The sequence below is a fragment of the Musa acuminata genome, chromosome BXJ1-4 (genome assembly GCF_036884655.1).
Source record: "Musa acuminata AAA Group cultivar baxijiao chromosome BXJ1-4, Cavendish_Baxijiao_AAA, whole genome shotgun sequence".
NCBI lineage: Eukaryota > Viridiplantae > Streptophyta > Magnoliopsida > Zingiberales > Musaceae > Musa > Musa acuminata.
In genome coordinates this window covers 23521086-23535622 of record NC_088330.1, presented here as the reverse complement: position 1 = coordinate 23535622, position 14537 = coordinate 23521086, and the positions used below count along the sequence as shown (strand labels likewise).

The 14537-nt window shown below is 36.3% G+C and overlaps 1 long non-coding RNA gene and 1 other non-coding gene across 2 annotated transcripts; one reads left to right on the top strand and one right to left on the bottom strand.

The window, feature by feature from the left end:
* Positions 1-7707: 7707 nt before the first annotated feature.
* On the bottom strand, positions 7708-9874 carry LOC135672470 (uncharacterized). The gene is made up of 2 exons (XR_010512996.1): positions 9726-9874; positions 7708-7972 (listed from the first exon to the last, which is right to left on the bottom strand). It is a non-coding gene; the product is annotated as an uncharacterized LOC135672470 (long non-coding RNA).
* A 4360-nt stretch (positions 9875-14234) lies between these two features.
* On the top strand, positions 14235-14309 carry TRNAI-UAU (transfer RNA isoleucine (anticodon UAU)). Its single transcript has one exon. It is a non-coding gene; the product is annotated as a tRNA-Ile (tRNA).
* The last annotated feature ends 228 nt before the right edge of the window (positions 14310-14537 follow it).

Here is a 14537-nt window from a genome sequence, read left to right as displayed (position 1 = left end):
TTTGCTTTAATTATTGTTTTATGTGACATCATCACCTTGGTCATTCGTCCTCCTCAATTCAATAATAATTTTTTTTAGTTTTAAATTAAGTAATATTACTACTAATTATGATTATTATCTTATAATAAAAGTTACATATTATATTTTAAAATATTTTATATATCTTATTCAAAATCATCTAAAATTATTTATATTGATGTCTCAAGTCCAACCTCAATCACTTTCTTTAATAATTTTAGATTTTGTGTTATTGCTATAGATTAGCTTACTAAATATGCATAGCTTTATCATCTTAAATATAAATTTAAAGTTATCTTAATCTTTTCACATTTTTTAAAAGTGATCAAGATCTTCTTCTGATCTACTTTTAAAATAGTTTACTCTAGTGAAACATGTAAATACGATAACTTACTTCTCATTTTATGGTATACAACATCTCAAGTCACCATCGTATATATCTCAATTAGTTAACGCTACCGAATAAAAGTACTAATATCTAGTTGAAACTAATCTTACCCTTCAAACCGTTATCTATCTCATTAATCGTATACTCACTCTAATCCTACAACATCATTTATGTTGGGCTGGCAGCCCACAAATTCAGCCCATAGTGGGCTTGGGCAGCCCACAACACACCCCCTCTTAACCTAACCCTAATTAATATTAGGGGGGTGTGGTGACTGCGTTTTGGAGACAGAAAAAGGTATAAATAGGACAGTAATGTGGGAGAAGGTAACAGCCACAGGATTCCAAAGAAAAGGAGAAAAACAAGGTAAAAAAGGAAGAGAAAGAAAGGGAAGAAGATAAGGACAACACAGAGAGGCTGTTCTCAATCATCTAACAGTGTTCTCATCTCAGGTTAGATCAAATCTATAGTAGACTCTTGCTGTGATTACTTTGGGAGGTTTTAGATATCGTGGACAGTGACATGATCCTTGTATCCCAGTTGTTCTCTTGTGATTGTTGCTAGGGTTTAAGGCAAAAGATTGAGATTTGTATATTCATTATTCTCATAGTGGATTATCTCTAGTTTGCCCCATGGTTTTTACCCTTCACATTGGAGGGGTTTTCCACGTATATCTTAGTGTTCTATTTGGTTGTGATTTCATTTAATTCTGCTGCGTATTATGATCTTCTAGTATTTGTTCATATACAAAGGTTATTCCTGTTTATATCCCCATCAACTGGTATCAAAGCAAGAGTTTTGATGATTTAATTTTGTATTTGAACATGGAGGCCAGTAATGTTTCTCGCATGATTAGTTTAAATGAAAACAATTGGATGATATGGAAATCAAGAATGGAAGATATCTTGTATTGTAAAGATTTGTATGGACCTTTGCAAGGGGATAGTGCAAAACCCACAACTATGACAGATGATGAGTGGAAGAAGTTAGATCGAAAAAAAATTAGATTTATTCGACAGTGGCTTGATGATAGTGTCTTTCACCATGTTTCTACTGAAATTTCTGCATATTCTCTTTGGAAAAAGTTGGAAAGTCTCTATGAAAGAAAAACAGCTGGCAACAAAGTTTTTTTGATCAGAAAACTTGTGAACCTAAAATATAGAGAGGGTACTTCTATTGTTGAACATTTGAATGAAATGCAAAGTATTACTAACCAGTTATCCTCTATGAAAATGTCTCTTGATGATGAGTTACAGACATTGTTACTTCTCAGTTCATTACCAGAAGTTGTGAGATACTAGTGATTTTCCTCAGTAATTCTGCGCCAGATGGTGTTGTCACTATGAGTCAAGTAACAAGCAGTTTGTTGAATGAGGAGTTGAGAAGAAAAAGTTTGGCAATATCTCAGAATGATTCACAGACACTTATCTCAGAGAACAAAGGAAGGTCAAAGTCTAGAAGTAGTTCACGCATGGGTAGAAGCAAGTCAAGATCAAGAAAAGATATTGTTTGCTATAATTGTGGTGAGAAAGGACATTACAAGAACCAATATAAGCAACCTAAGAAGAGTAAGAAAAAGGGAAAAGAAGTGGAGTCTATAGAGTCAAAAGATAATATCACAACTACAATACAGGGTGGTGATTATTTGATTTTGTCTCCTTCTGGTGATATTTTTTCTTGTGTGTGTCAGGATCTTGAGTGGGTGATTGACACAAGTGCTTCTTACACTACGGAGGGAGTTTTTTGCTACATACAGGTCTGAAAATTTTGGTGTTGTCAAGATGGACAACTATGGCACAGCAGACATCATAGACATGGGTGATATCCATTTAAAGACCAATCTTGGCTACAAGTTGGTACTTAAGGATGTGAGGCATGTGGTTGACTTGAGGTTGAATTTAATTTCAGTTGGAAGGCTAGATGATGAAGACTATGATAGCAGATTTCACAAAGGGCAATGGAAGCTCAATAAGGGTTCTCTTGTTATAACTAATAGAAAGAAATATCATACTTTGTACAGGTTGCAGGCTAAAGCTTATGGTGAGCAGTTAAATGCTACAGAAAAAGACTTCAGCATGGAGTTGTGGCATAGGCGACTGGGACACATGAGCGAGAAGGGGCTGCAAGCTCTTTCTAAGAGAGAGGTATACATCTAAACCCTTGTATTGATTGTTTGGCAGGTAAACAACATAGAGTTTCATTTGCTAGTCCTACTTTATCTAGAAAAATGCATGTCTTAGACCATGTTTATACAGATGTATGTGGTCCTTTGAAGACAAAAACTCATGGTGGATCTATTGATGTTCTTAGTATAAGTGGTGCATTTTATTTTGTCACTTTTATAGATGATTTTTCTAGGAAAGTTTGGGCCTATGCTTTGAAGACCAAAGATCATGTTATTAATGTCTTCAAAGAGTTTCATGCCAGGGTTGAAAGGGAGACAAAAAGGAAATTGAAATGCATAAGATCATATAATGGTGGTGAGTATACAGGATTGTTTAATGACTATTGCAGGTCACATAGGATCCAACATAAAATGATAGTTCCTGGTACACCTTAGCATAATGCAATTGCAGAGAGGATGAACCGCACAATCATGGAAAAGATCAGATGTATGCTTTCACATGCCAAGCTACCCAAAAGGTTTTGGGATGAGGCTTTGAGGACTGCAGTTGATGTGATCAACTTATCACCATGTACAACCCTAGATGGTGATGTTGCAGAGCATATATGGTTAGGGAAAGATGTTTCCTACAAGTATTTGAGAGTGTTTGGTTGTCGTACATTTGCACATGTTCTAGATAATGAGAGGTCCAAGTTGGATGGTAAGTCTAAACAATATATTTTTCTTGGCTACTCACATGATCATTTTGGTTACAGGCTTTGGGATCCAGAAAAGCAGAAGGTGTTTAGAAGCAGAGATATAGTCTTTTTTGAGGATCAAACTTTTGAAGATTTGAAGAAGAAGGCACCAACCAATACTTCTGTAAAAGGATTAGTAGATTGTGACCTAATTACTCCTCCAGTATATCAGGGTGATGGGGGAGATGTGCAGGAAGATAGTGTAGAGCCTGATGTTGATCTACCAGTAGGACATATTGAGCAAGAAGAAGTTGGAGAGCAACTTCCCGCAGAACCTCAGTTGAGAAGATCTTCTAGACAACGTCAACCTTCCAAAAGATACTCTACATATGAGTATGTGATGCTTACTGATACAGGTGAACCAGAGAGTTACCAGGAAGCAGTTGAAAGTGAGCAGAAAGAGAAGTGGTTAGTTGCTATGCAGGAAGAGATGGATGCTCTTTAGAAGAACCACACTTATAATTTGGTGCTACTACCAAATGGAATGAAGGCCTTGAAAAACAAGTGAGTTTTCATATTGAAGACTCAAAAATATTGTTCTCAACCAAAGTACAAATCTAGATTGGTTGTGAAAGACTTTGGTCAAAAGAAAAGTATTGACTTTGAAGAGATTTTTTCTCCTGTTGTTAAAATATCTTCTATTCGTGTTGCTCTTGTTAGGATCGAGAGCACTAAGAGGGGGGGGGGGTGAATTAGTGCAGCGGAAATCTTACAGCGATTAAAACCAAAAGCTGCGTTCGTTCAATAAAAACTATTATGATGCAAAAGCTAATTCTCAGTTTTTATCTAAGTGCAGTTTGCGTCTAAGCGCAGTTTGCGTCTAAACACAGTTTGCGTCTAAGCGCAGTTTGCGTCTAAGCGCAGTTTACGTCTAAACACAGTTTGCGTCTAAGCGCAGTTTGCGTCTAAGCGCAGTTTGCGTCTAAACACAGTTTGCGTCTAAGCACAGTTTGCGTCTAAGCACAGTTTACGTCTAAACGCAGATTTACGTCTAAACGCAGTTTTACGTATAAACGTAGATTTACGTCTAAACGCAGTTTTACGTCTAAACGCAGATTTACGTCTAAACTCAGTTTAAGTCTAAAACGTCTAAACACAGTTTGAGCAGTTTTACGTCTAAACGCAATTTTACGTCTAGACGCAGTTTCAAAGGGATCTGAACTTTAGAAACTCGTTCGTAAAAGCGCAGAAGACAGTTTTGCAGAATCAAGGCGTAAACGTAAACTGCAATGTAAATATCGTACGAAAACGCTGGTTTACGTCTGAAAGCAGATTCAGACATATCAGCACTTAAAAACTTGTTCGTGAAGGCGTAGAAGACAGTTTTGCAGAATTAAAACGTAAACGTAAACTGTAATGTACGAAAACACCGATTTACGTCTGAATGCAGATTCGGAAAGAACAGCACTTAGAACTTGTTCGTAAAAGCGCAGAGAGCAGTAGTTATGAAGGAGGTTTGCAGTAATGATAAAGTGCTCAAAATAAACGCAAACCAGAGATTTAGAGTGGTTCGGTCAGTCTTGACCTACTCCACTTTTGGCTTCCTCCACCGACGAGGTCACCGACGTCAACTAGAGGCCTTCCTTCAATAGGCGAAGGTCAACTGCCCTTTTACAGTTTCTCTCCTTTTGACAGGCTCAGGAGACAACCTTTACAGACCTTTCTCTCCTCACTTTACAACTCAAAACTTGAAGAACAGAAGGAGGAGACTTAAAGGATTTACAACACTTTTGAGCTCTTAGAATCACAGAAAAGATCAAGATTTCGGTGTAGGTCTGTATCTTTTCAGTGCTGAATGGGTGGGGTATTTATAGGCCCCAACCCAGTTCAAATTTGGAGCTCAAAACGATCAAATCCCGGAATTCCGAGATCAGGCGGTTGCACCTCTTGACTGGAGAGGTTGCACCGCCTGGCAGAGCTCGAAGACCGAGCTCAGGCGATGCCACCTCTCTGTCAGGGAGGTTGCACCGCCCAGTCTTGCTCGAAGACTGAGCTCAGGCGGTGCCACCTCCCGGCTGGGGAGGTTGCACCACCCAGTCTCGCTGGGAGGCTTAGCCCAGGCGGTGCCACCTCCTGGCCTAGGCGGTTGCACCTCCTGGTGCAATCAGGGTCCGAATGGTTAGCTCCATTCGGCCCAATTTCAGTCTTTCAGGGGCCCAATTGCCCCAAGATTAAGCTAATGGGATCACCTCCCATTTTCCAACTTAATCAACGTGCTAACTACGATTAAATCTGAGACAATTTCTGCAGCTTTGCTTCGATGCGTCAATCGCTCCTTCCGACGAGTTTCCGGCGAACTTCCGTCGATCATCCGATGAACCCTCGGTGATGCTCCTGCGGACTTCCGGCAAACTCCTGGACTTTGCGACGATCCACTTGGCAAGTTCTGACGAGCTTCGCTTGGCAAGCTTCTGGACTTCTCGGATCTGTTCTCGCAGAACCTCCGACGACCGTCCGAACTTCCGTCGAACTCTCGAACTCCCAATGTGATCATGAACTTGACTCCGGCGCAACTCCCGCTGCTTGTCTTTCTTCAATCGTAGTTAATCCTGCACACTCAAAACAAAAACTTCGATCGAGACAATTAATCCTAAGCAATTAACCAAGTTGTCCGGCATGTCATTGGTCCCTCGACGCTTCGTCCGATTCTTCGGCGCATCGTCCTTTCTTGCAGCCTATTGCCCAATCGGCTCCGATATCCTTGGCACAATACCCGCTCTTCTTGGCCCGATGCCCGAGTCCACGACCCGAAGCCTTCTGTCGATACGTCGACCGATCCACCGGCCCGACGTCCAATCTTCTGACATGTTCCTCCGGCACAATATGATGTTCCTGCTTTAATTGTCTCATCCTGATCGAAGCACCCTGCGTCACTCAAAACGCAGATTAAATCATAAACATATATCAAGGAGTTTCATCATCAAAATACGAGATTCAACAGCTCTTGGTATTGCTGCTAGCCAGGACTTGGACGTTAAGCAATTAGATGTGAAAATAGCTTTTCTTCATGGGGACTTGAAGGAGGAAATTTATATGGAGCAACCAGAATGCTTCAAAGTTAAAGGTAAAGAGAACTTTGTTTGCAAATTAAAGAAGAGCTTGTATGGGCTAAAGCAAGCTCCAAGATAGTGGTATAGAAAGTTTGATTAATTTATGATAGAAAATGGATACAAAAGAATGGCTTCAGATCATTATGTATACATCAAATGGTTTGGTGAGGATTTTATTATTCTCTTATTTTATGTTGATGACATCCTTATTCTTGAAAAAGATATGTCTAAAATTGACAGATTGAAGAAGGAACTGAGTGAGTCTTTTGCAATGAAGGACATGGGGCCAGCAAAGCAAATACTAGGTATGCAGATTTCCCGTGACAGGAAAAATAAGAAGATTTGGTTGTCACAAGAGAAATACATCGAGAAGATATTGAAAAGATTCAGTATGAGCAATGCAAAACCAATTGGTTCTCCTCTTGTATGTCACTTCAAGTTGTGCTCAGAACAGAGTCCGTCAAGTGATAAGGAGAAGGAGAAAATACAAAAGTTTCCTTATGTTTTAGCAATTGGAAGTTTAATGTATGCAATGACATGTACGAGGTCAGACATCGCATATGCAGTTGGTGTTACTAGCAGATTTCTTTCAAATCTAAGCAAAGAGCATTGGGCAATAGTGAAGTGGATTTTTAGATATCTCAAAGGGAGCTCTAAGGTTTGTTTAAGCTTTGGAGGTGGACCACATGTGTTGACAAGTTACACAGATGCAGATATGGCAAGAGATATAGATACGCGAAAGTCTACTTCAGGTTATGTACTTACTTTTGCAGGGAGAGCTATGTCATGGCAATCCAGGTTACAAAGGTGTATTGCTCTCTCCACCACAGAAGCAGAATATATTGCTGCTATAGAGGTATGCAAAAAAATATTATGGATAAAAGAATTCTTATAAGAATTGGGGCTGAAACAGAAAAATTATGTGGTGCATTATGACAACCAGAGTATCATCCATTTGTGTAAGAACCCAATGTTTCATTCCAAGTCAAAGCATATAGATGTCAGATACCACTGGATTCGAAATGTATTTGAAGAGAAGCAGTTGCAGCTTTAGAAAATTCACACAGATGACAACGGAGCAGACATGTAGACAAAAACTTTACCAAAAGAAAGATAGGAGATATGCCGATAACTGGTCGGCATGGCTTCACATTGAGGAGTGTCACGACCCGACAAAATGTCGACAATATTTAAAATTTTCATCATAACTAACCCAGGATCCAAACACACATTTGAGGTCACTAAGAAAACATTCAGATTAAAATTTCACCTCTATAGACTACAAATTCATAACCCTGTGTAATTCATAAACATACCACACATCACTCGATAATTCATACAATCTGAACTCAACTCGTCAAAATAATAACCACAACATAAATTCACAAGTGGGGAAGTCTATGCAGTCACCAAACCAACGATTACCATAAGATCATATCATTACATGAATTTAACTTAACATTCCAAAATCCTATACACAAGGGATCCTTTATCTTACACAAAATCCACAGGTTTAGATTCATCGTCACATTTCATAAGATGCAGAGTATCTTATACAACAAATACACATATGCTAACAAGGATCTGCCCAAAATCTTCTAAACTTTCCACTGCCTCAGCCCAATCTTAACATTTAAGCAAGCGATACGCTATCCTGAAAAATTTATCAACAAACGGGGTGAGCATAAAGAGCTCAGCAAGTGACTAACATATCCATATCAAAATAGGACAATTTCCAAAATGATAGAGTTTCAAAATACAAGGCAGAATATACGAATTCGTAGACATAATATCCTTAGGTGCAGAATCACAATTGTCCTTTCAATCATACATATTTGGTTCATAACAGATAGGGCATAGAGTAATTGGAGCATATCAGAAACAAAGGAAACATATCAAAGCTTATCAATGGCATATAAAATGTTCCGAAGCATATCAACGGCATATGGAACATTTCGAAGCTAAATCATCAGTGAATGAAGCATTTCAGAGCATATCAGAAACAAATATCGTACAGAAGCTCAAACGTCGTCCTTGACGTTGCAATCATATCATTCTTATCCAGAGCATGAACAGAAACAACTCACCAAAACTCTGGATGTCATATCAAACATATAGAAGGTGTAGTGGGATCTCAGTCAGAATGTGATTCATCCATTTCTGAATGACCACCTGACAAAAGTCTCCCACGTTTGGGAGCTCCATCCACCCACGTCTAGGTGAAGTCAGAGGGGGCCGGTAGAGCATCGCAGGCTCTAAGCACATACCCTTTACCATTTCTGGCAAAGGTTCAGAATATCCCACATAGCGAGCAATAAGCGCATACCCTTTACCATTTCTAACAAAGGTCCAGAATATCCCACATAGCGGGACCCCACATAGCGGGCAATAAGCGCATACCCTTTACCATTTCTGGCAAAGGTCCAGACAATCCCACACACCAGAGTACAAGAGGGCAGTTTCAACAATAAGTAGCATATATTGGAAGCACACGCGGAACAACAAAATGTACATGTGCCTTTTCGAAACAATACGAAACAAGGAACAAATCTCTCACAAACGTATTCAGATTTGGAATGAAATGAAAACAAGAGTGTACAGGGATTCCAAGCAATCATATTTAGCTCAATTCCAATAAGAAGGTTAGACGAATTCAAATATCCAAAGGAATGGAACAGAATACGCGAAATCGACCAAAGCTCGATTTCGGACAGAATTCCAATGGCACATCAAACAAATACTTCAGAATATCAATTATGCTCCAATACCCATAAGAAAGCTATGGTCGAACCATATATCAATCTATATTCTGATGGAACAAATTTCATATAAAACAGGGTTCCCAACACGGAGTTACCTTTGATTTGGTAACACAAGGTCAAAAACACAATCACTGTTTTGCAGAATTTATAGGGTCGGATTCAACAGATAATAGGGTAAGCAATTGAATTCCAAAATTTCCAAACTATATGTAAAAAGAAAGATTTTCGAGTCTAGATTCAAATAAAATCAGTTTGGTACAAATCAGAATTTTCAACAGGGAGTTACAGGCATTTTAGTATCGATAGGTCAGAAATCTTGAACCCTGTTTTACAGCGTCTATAGGCTCATTTGAAACAGATGTTTGGATAAGTATTCGGTGTCCAAAATCTACAAAATTAGTGTCAAAAGGAAGATAATAGAGTCTAATTTCAAACAAAATAGTTCCTGTCTGAATTCACATTTTGTACTAAAACTTATAGCTGAAACAGTGTATAGGGGTCAGTTTACCGAAAAAAAACTTCAGAATCCATGGTTCTATGTCCAAGAGAGACATATCAGTTTCTAGATAGAAATCCTTCAGTTTATTTTGAAACAACATAAAAATAGAGATTAATTTTCTGTAGGATGGGGTTAGAAACACTTGCCTTTTGGGAATTTTGACCCTAAGTGAAAGGATTTGGGCAAGAACCCTTAAAGCCCCAATTTTTTTTTTTTTCTTCTTCTTCTTCTTCTTCTTTCTTTCTTTCTTTCTTTCCCTGGTCACCCACGAGCTGCCTTCTCTGCTTCCTTAAGAACGAAGGCAGAGAGGCTTAAGCGGTGGGATTTGTCATTTGGTGCGTTTTGCAGTTTTGTCCTTGTTTTTATCATATTCACGATTGGGTCCTTAGGGTTTACATATAGGTCCTCAGATTCTTTCTTTTTTTTTTTAACAGATCTCCCAAATCTTAAGAATAAGTTACCTCTGATTCATACTCTATTTCTTTTGTCAATTTAAAATAGATGCTTACATTATCACCAGAAATTTATACGAACATTCGGAAATGAGGGATGTTACAAGGAGTCATGGGACAACCTCCCTTATAGGCTGAAGGGGAGGTTGTTGGGCTGGCAGCCCACAAATTCAGCTCATAGTGGGCTTGGGCAACCCACAGTACACCCCCTCTTAACCTAACCCTAATTAACATTAGGGGGGTATGGTGGCTGCATTTTGGAGGCAGAAAAAGGCATAAATAGGGTAGCAACGTGGGAGAAGGTAATAGCCACGGGATTCCAAAGAAAAGGAGAAAAACAAGGCAGAAAAGGAAGAGAAAGAAAGGGAAGAAGACAAGAACAATGCAGAGAAGCTGTTCTCAATCATCTAGCAGTGTTCTTATCTCAGATTAGATCAAATCTACAGTAGACTCTTGCTATGATTACTTGGGGAGGTTTTAGATATCGTGGACAGTGATGTGACCCTTGTATCCTAGTTGTTCTCTTGTAATTGTTGCTAGGGTTTAGGGCAAGAGATTGAGATTTGTATATTCATTATTCTAATAGTGGATTATCTCTAGTTTGTCCCATGGTTTTTACCCTTCACATTGGAGGGGTTTTCCACGTATATCTTGGTGTTCTATTTGATTATGATTTCATTTAATTCCATTGCGTATTATGGTCTTCTAGTATTTATTCATATGCAAAGGTTATTCCTGTTTATATCCCCATCAATTTATTATTTGAAATAATATTTTATAAATCTTCAAACATTTATAAGATTAAAGTATGATTATTTATATTTTCCTTAGCTATTCCTATATGCTTCATATAAGTTAACACTAAGATCCAAGTAATGTATCTTTATTAAGTACTTTTTTAAGCATAGTGCTCTTCGATGTTTCGATCCTTAAACTTACAAAATCTTTATATCATATCATGTCAACTTTGTTGAATCCATCTTTCCCTTCTAAAATCTTGTTTCTTCATCAATACGAGTTACTATAACAATCATCGATAACTGAGTTAATATTAGTATATCCCAAACCCCCCTCAAACATACCTATTATTGAATTAACACATAGTTCCAAGTCCCTACTTCCTTATTGCTCCAGTTCAGTGACATCTTACCCCTTATGTAACTTTTTCATCTACCAATCTACCATCTCACTCTACAACACATGATTAAACAATATCTTCGATACCATAAATAAGGTTTTTGTCTTCTCCCCTGTCAAGTAATATTAAAGTGCATTAGTCTGATCAATTTGTTGGGTTAGGTCACTCCAATGTAGAGAAAGCCCAACAATAAATATTTTGGCCCATTTACTTAAACCCATTAGGGTTAGATTTTGAGACACTCATGATACACAACTCAATTTTGCAACAGCCACTGTAGAGAGAGAAATTTTTTTTGGGATTTTCCAAAATTCATCCAACCATATTTATCCGATGATCGGATGGTGAGATTTTTGTCGAATCATATTGATTTTTGTTGGAGATGTTCTAAGCTTAGTGATCTGAATGGTGGAGATATGGTTTGGAGGTCTTCTTCATAGGGTTTTGGCTTCTTGAATAGTAGTTGTTCCTTGATTATTTTATTATCGATCAGTTTACTTCAACTCCTTACTGGGCAGTATTCAATTGTTGGATTTGGTTGAAATTTTGTCAATGGGTATAAGGCTTCTAATTGTGCATTCTAAATGATGAAGATCAGGATTGGAGGTCCTTTTGAGTATCTCTTTTGCTGCTTTAACAAAGATTATGCTACTGGTTTTCTACTTCGAACAGTTTCATCTCATTCAAACTGTCATTTGTGGTTTGATTTGACTATTTTTTTACGAGCATATTCTACACTAGTGGTTTCTTAATATAAATGATAGAGCTTGCGTTTGAATGTGGTAAACACTTTATGATACTTAACAGTATCTATCATCTATGATTTCTATCTCTATTTGATGGGTATTTGAGTTGTGAGTTTTTAAATTTATTGTGGAACAAATTCGCTTGTGGATCTTTATTGCTGTGAACAATATTTTCATAGTAGAGGTTTTGATTTGGACCAAAAGATGTCTCGTGATTTTTATCCTTCATATTGAAGGAGTTTTCTATGTAAAAAATAGTTGGTATTCTTATGCGCTTAATTATAATTTAATTGTTCATTACTCATATACTCAAGTTAGTACTCTTAACATATTTATAGGAATTTTTTTATAATTAATTATCTATTTTCGTATATATTTTTTATCCATTTTTCATAACACAATTATATGTCATTAACTCATATTATCTCATGACCACACGACTATAACACACTTCAGAAATGACATCCTTAAACTAGGGTTAGATTCTTAATCTTTATATTGTCACAAGCTCTCCATTCGTTTTAACTGAACCTATAACATCATAAGTCTAAAAATCTTCATATTATCATAAAACTATATGTGAAGAATATGATTTTCTACTTCATAAGATCACGTTGACCCTTCTACCATCTCACCTAATATAAAATACCATAATGTATTAGTGGATCTTTTGAATTCAGTGAAACTCAAATGAGATATAAAGTACATCTAGTAGCTAAAAAATTTTACGAACAATCAAGTGTTAATTTCATAGAAACCTTTAGTTTGATTGTTAAATTGATAATAATTTAATTTATCCTTAGTTTAACTATCACAAAAAGCTAGCATGTATGATAATTAGATGTTAACAATGTTTTCTTACAAAGGTATTTAACTGAGGATATATTTATACAACAACCCTCGGGTTCCATTCATCTTTAATATTTTAATAATATTTATAAACTATAGAAAGCTATCTATGGAATTCATCAAGCACCAAAGAGTCTGATATACCAAACTTGATTTGTTTATGATATAAACTAACTTCGTTTACTTCAAATTTGACAACTCTTCATTTCTACGATAATAAAAGGGACGTACTATATATCTACTAATTTATATATATGACATAACTTTTATTCATCTAGACATCTTATTTGCAGTCAACAAACTATCATAATTTATGTATCATTCCAAGATTGACATGAGCCAATTATTCATGAGATTTTCCAATTACATCGTTTTAAGATCGTCATCAATGATAAAAGTTTGTGGAGGTCATGATAGATGCAAATTTAGATGACAAACTCTATATTTCTTAATATGTTATGATCCTCAATTGTATGATTTGAAGTTTAATTATCATGATACATAAGCTTGATTGAAGCAAGTATATAATTGAGAAAAATCTCTCCCTTAAATCTATATAAACATACATTACAATCAATCAATGAATTATCAAGCTTGCACATTATTTCTTCATAAAAATCACTAATATATTAACATTATTAGTCCATAAAAAACCTATGATTATCTTTTTGTTATTGGTCTTGTCCTAGCTAATATATACTTTTGTCACATTTTTATTTTGGAGATTACTGTTTATAATCACCTCTTTATTATTTATAATTTTATTTTAAAATTTTATAACATCCCAAAACTATCCTTTCATAAATGAATATAAATACCCTCTTCTTATTCTTATTCTTCCTCGTCGTCTTCCTCTTCTTCATACTCATTTTCTTCTTTGTCCTCCCCTTCTTCTTCTTACTCTTCTTATTCTTTTTTATTCACTTTTTCATCTTCCTCATTGGAGGACAATATCGTGAGAGCAATAAGTAGGATGAGAGCATGGGTTGGGGAGCGATGATTGACAATGGGGAGAGTGGGTTGAGGGTGGCAATCAGTAATAATCATAACTAGGGGGACAAAATCAACGGGCAGTGCAGGCTAAGGGGTGCAATCGACAAAGAGCTGTGAGGAAGGAAAAAAAAATTAAAAAATAATAAAATATTATTTTATCAATTATTTTAAAATATAAATAATAAAGAGATTGTCAATAGTTAAAAAAAAGTCTCTAGATAGTAAGTTTCTTATTTTTTATTATTTTTCTCTTATTATTACCCTAAGATAATTTTGCCTTTTACCCAGATAAAAATAAAAATGATGTCACTTGTTACTTAGTAGATTATTGTGACACTAAAAAGAATGTCCTATCCTGACTAGTATATGCTTTATACAATTGATGCTATAAATTTGCCTTTAAAATATATGTTTTTCATTTGGTTGATTTCTCTGATATTAGAACCTTTATCATAATTAAAATGGTATATTCATCGAGGTCCCGTAGCTCAGTTGGTTTAGAGCGTTGGTCTTATGAGCCGAAGGTCGCGGGTTCGAGCCCCGCCGGGACCAAACTTTTTAAAAAACATTTCTTAAAATAAATTTAGAATTATATATATATATATATATATGAGATTTTTTTAAAGTATAATAAGTGGATCTTTTTGAATTTCTTAAAACAAATTTAAAATGTATATTATTTTTTTGATAAACGAAACTATATATATTACTATGAATATGAAAATTTATAATAAAAGGTAGGTAGAAAATATGACTCGACTCAAAAAATTGAGCTCTAGA